This window comes from Lygodium microphyllum, chromosome 24, assembly GCF_053477565.2.
Source record: "Lygodium microphyllum isolate KBCC chromosome 24, Lygodium_microphyllum_v1.1.10, whole genome shotgun sequence".
Classification (NCBI taxonomy): Eukaryota; Viridiplantae; Streptophyta; class Polypodiopsida; order Schizaeales; family Lygodiaceae; genus Lygodium; species Lygodium microphyllum.
In genome coordinates, this window is record NC_141158.1 from 21,399,617 (window position 1) to 21,404,115 (window position 4,499).

Consider the following 4,499-nt stretch of genomic DNA (forward strand, 5'->3'; position numbering starts at 1 on the left):
AAGGTCAATGCCTTTATGCAATCTTAAGGGTACATTAGAAGTCAAACCAATTATTACCTGTACACTAGGAAGGCTCGAGATGGTAGCCTTATGATCTTGATTCTTTATGTGGATGACATATTGATTGTTGGGAAGTCAATCGTGGATGTGGATGCTTTTAAAAAAAGGTTACACAAGACCTTTGACATAAAGGACTTGGGAAATGCCGATGGTCACATTCTTGGCATGTGCATTATGCTAGATCAAGACCAAAATATGCTTTACTCATTTCAAAGACATTAGGAAGATATTGAAGCATTTCAATATGGAGAGGGGGAAGGCTATCCACATTTGAAACTTAGCCAAGAGCATGACACCAAGTCTAATGACCATAAGGCTAAGATGGCCAAGGTTCTTTATGCATCCATAGTCGGTAGTTTGATATACGCTATGGTTGCTACAAAGCTAGATATTGCCTATGTAGTGGGAGTTGTTAGTGGATAGATGGCAAACCACAGCAATAAGCATTGGGAGGTAGTAAAGAGTATCATGAAATACTTGAACGACACTAGGTCTATGTGCATATGCTTTGGAAGGAAGGATGTATCTATTCTTGGATATGTGGATATTGATTTTGCAAGCATTATAGACTATAGGAGGTCTTCTCTAAGTTCTATCTTCACTTTCATTAGTGACAATCTCTTGGATCTCTCAATTGTAACCATGTACAACTTTATCTATCATTGAGATAGAGTATGTTGTAGCTTAAGAGGCATGTAAGGAAGCTATATGGCTTACTTGTCTTATGGAGACTCGGGCATTATAAGGGAGGTACTTACATTGCATTGTGATAGATAGAGTGCCATTCAATTGGCACAAAACCTTGTCTTTCATGTAAAGACAAAGCCGTTGAGGTGAAATATCACTTCATTAGGGAGTTATTAAGAACAACTGCATTACAACAATTAGTTGTAAGAGTCTTCAAGTTAGCCTTGGGATGAATACCTTGATCATAATTGTTTCTCAATACCATGATTGAATGTTGAGCATTTGAGCTTGCAACGATCAAATTGATTACCTCAATTGTCATTATTGATGTTGGATGTAGGCTTAATACCTAATCGTTTGTCCCAATTACCTCAAGGGCCTCAATATCAATACCAACTCCGTGATCATTACATTATGATTGATGCATATCAGACTAAGCAACAAATGCACCGTTGGCTATTTCAAAAATGTTTTAGTTTCCAACAACCTTGGAGCAAAGCATGGCTTGGATTGCTAGCAATCTACTCTTAAGAAGGTTGTATCCTTTATAGCTAGAAGGAGTTTTCATGTGACACGAATCATGGAGAGTTGGTTAGTAGAGGTAGATGCTTTCGTAATTTGAGGGACTAGTATTCCACCACTTATTTCCCTAAAACAAGCTGGTCTAGATCGTATTAGTCTATTCTAACTTCTAAATTAACATTATATTATTAGAAAGCTATCCAATTAATCAACTACACCCATCTACAAGGGCACTTCTATCTAGGATGCAACCATCCACTTTCCACACATGCAATCTAAATCAACTTTACCTAATTAGACATTTCACACAAAGTTTGTTTATGCATTCTTTAGACACATACACAAAAATAAGTTAATTGAAAATAGTGCTTTATCAAATCATCTATGTGCAATGCTTCCTCTAGAGTGCACATCCCAAATTTTAGGACACTTGGACCTTCTCCATCTCATACCCATATCCTAAATTGGGGATTCCAATGCCCTAAGACATTCAACGCATGACGACTCCACTATCGTATTCTAGGTGGAACCATGGGAATCACAAGCCAAAGTCCCATTGGCTTCCCATGCATCATAAGGGCAAATATATCAATTGTGTGTGGCCTTTTCACCACTTAATTATCAGCCATTGTCTTGATCAATGCCCATTGGGGGATTTATCGTTGCCACATTAGTAACATGGCGGAGGACACCTTTGACAAGTCCCCATAGCTACACAATCTTCACTCATTCAACCCATCCATTTATCTTTGAATTGAGCAAGGAGTTTTCCACTTAAGAAATCTCTATAAAATTCACAATGAAAAATCAAGGAACAAACAATCCAAGGTACAAAGTAGTCATTTTAAGGTGTTTCTATTGCTCGAAGATAATGTAGCCTCCTAATTGCACAATAATGCATTGCCACAAGCATCAGGTGCTTATTAAGAAAACCTCAAAGTTTAGCCATGAAGAATGCATATGCATTTCATTTTTTTTACCTTAGTTAGCTTTGTCCAAAGGTCCTTGAAATAGCCTTTAAGATATCTCTCAATGGCATATATTGGGAGGTCCTTTATTGGTATAATCCAAATGTTTCTTTTCCATAATGTGAAGGGATTTAGGGTGTCAAATACTCCCAATGTCTAAGTTCATTCTAGTTAGAGGCAAATGGAAGGTTTGTGGCTTAAGGTTACTATTTCCTATGATTGAAAATGCTAACAATTTGTCTATACTTGGCTTGATAAATCTTTTTTTAACTCTAGAATTTCTATTTCTCTTTGAATCTATTGGGAGATCGAATGATCCTTAATGTGACCTCAATTGATCGACGATATTTACAATCTAATCGTATGGTTTCCCAATGAGGTATCTTTCCTAAGGAGGTTAAGATTTGAGGTGTGCTTTGTTACGATCTTAAGGTCATATTGCCCTTACTTAGGTTACTACTTGATGCCCATGCTTAGAATTACCTATCATAATCCTCTCCTCTCATTACACATTTTTTCATTATCATTATTTTGTTAACTCCTTTAACTTCTTACTAGGTCCAAATGTACTTTAATCCCTATGACAACCGATTAGATATTAGCTCAATCAAAGCCTTATTGTGAATATATGCTACTTTCCCCCGCTCATTAATAGTAGTCAAGAATGAACTTATGAGCCCTTGCAAGAGCCTAATTAAGTCATAACTTAGTAAATCCCTTATTGGAAGCATAGAATCCCATAAACTCAAAGTGTCATATAATATGACATGTTTTGGATTGCCTAAAATTTCCATCATTTTTTTGGCTTTATTACACTGATGCCAAATTTCCTAATTACCACCACTAAAGGGTTGATCTCTAAGAAGTAGCTTTATTCTCAAGTCACTATTTCCAACATAGTAGCTTTATGTCTATTTGGGGTCATATCAACCTAGGGTTAGTTATTTTAAGCTCTCTAAGATTTAAAGCTTTTTAGATTTTGAACCAAGAGCATATGGTTGATCTATGATTGATGTTGAAACTTTTTGGTTTAGCTCTTAACATGGAGGATCTAATATAATTCAAATAACACTTTAGGGTATAGATTTTTAGTGTGTCGTATTATGATTTTGAGTCTTTTATTAGTGGTTCCCTCATGTGTAACTTTTCACTTGTTAGTTATAGGCATTAGTGTTTACTAGATCATCGTAATTCTTATAAGACCTCCTCTCTCATTATTCAACTAGACTAAGATTTTAGTCTATGAGTCTCCTAGTGTTCTAGGTAATTTGTCAAATTGCTATATTATTTGGCCTTTTTTGGTCATTGTGTCTATGAGATCAAGCTACTTTATTCTATGTGTTAATAAACGAGATTGTCAAGGCCCTCTCAGTACAAAAAACATGCTTATTCAACTCATAATTTGAATGGATCGTCAACAAAACCTATATGACAAATAATAGATGTTTGAACCTAGACATCTGGGGTCATGCCAACCTCCATTGATACTCCATTGGCCATCGCAATAAGAGGCCTCATTATTCTCACATGGCATCATGGAACCATAGTTGACTTTGTTCAAAATTGATGTGATTGTCCCAACAACCTGGAATACAATTTGAGCAAGAGAGGAAACATAGACAATAGTACATGTCAAGAAAATGGGTATGATCTCCTCCACAGATGAGTGAGAACCTACCTCACACAAGTATTTATAGATTTGTATTTCTTAGCTTTTGTGCTAAAAGAATATGAGAAGCATCCTTTTGGGATTTTTACTTTCCTTTCATGAATGACATGTTCTCTAACACCTATCTAACAAATCTAATTTTACAAAAGTATTTGTCTTTTCCTTAGGTCTTAGTACAAAGGTTTCAACAATAATGAATAAATTTGTGCATGAGCACATAAATAAACCTACAGAGTAGAAACATCTAAAATAATAATAATCAAGCACACCAAAATGTATCCTTTGATAAATATAAAATACCACATCTAGATAATTGCATACAATAATTTGCCACCCACTATGAACACAAAACATGTTAATTTCCTACCATCCATCCATTAGGCATTGTGTAACAAATGTTACACACATGCACAACAGGCAACAAGGCACAATTATGGGACAATTTGATAAATAAAAATCCACAAAATAAATAAAATCATGATAGTAACCACATAAAGTTGATCATGAATGATGACATTAGCATGATAACCTCAATAGGGTCATAATGGGCTATTATCAAAATAGAGCCATTGCTAAGTAATGACAAGGGATGC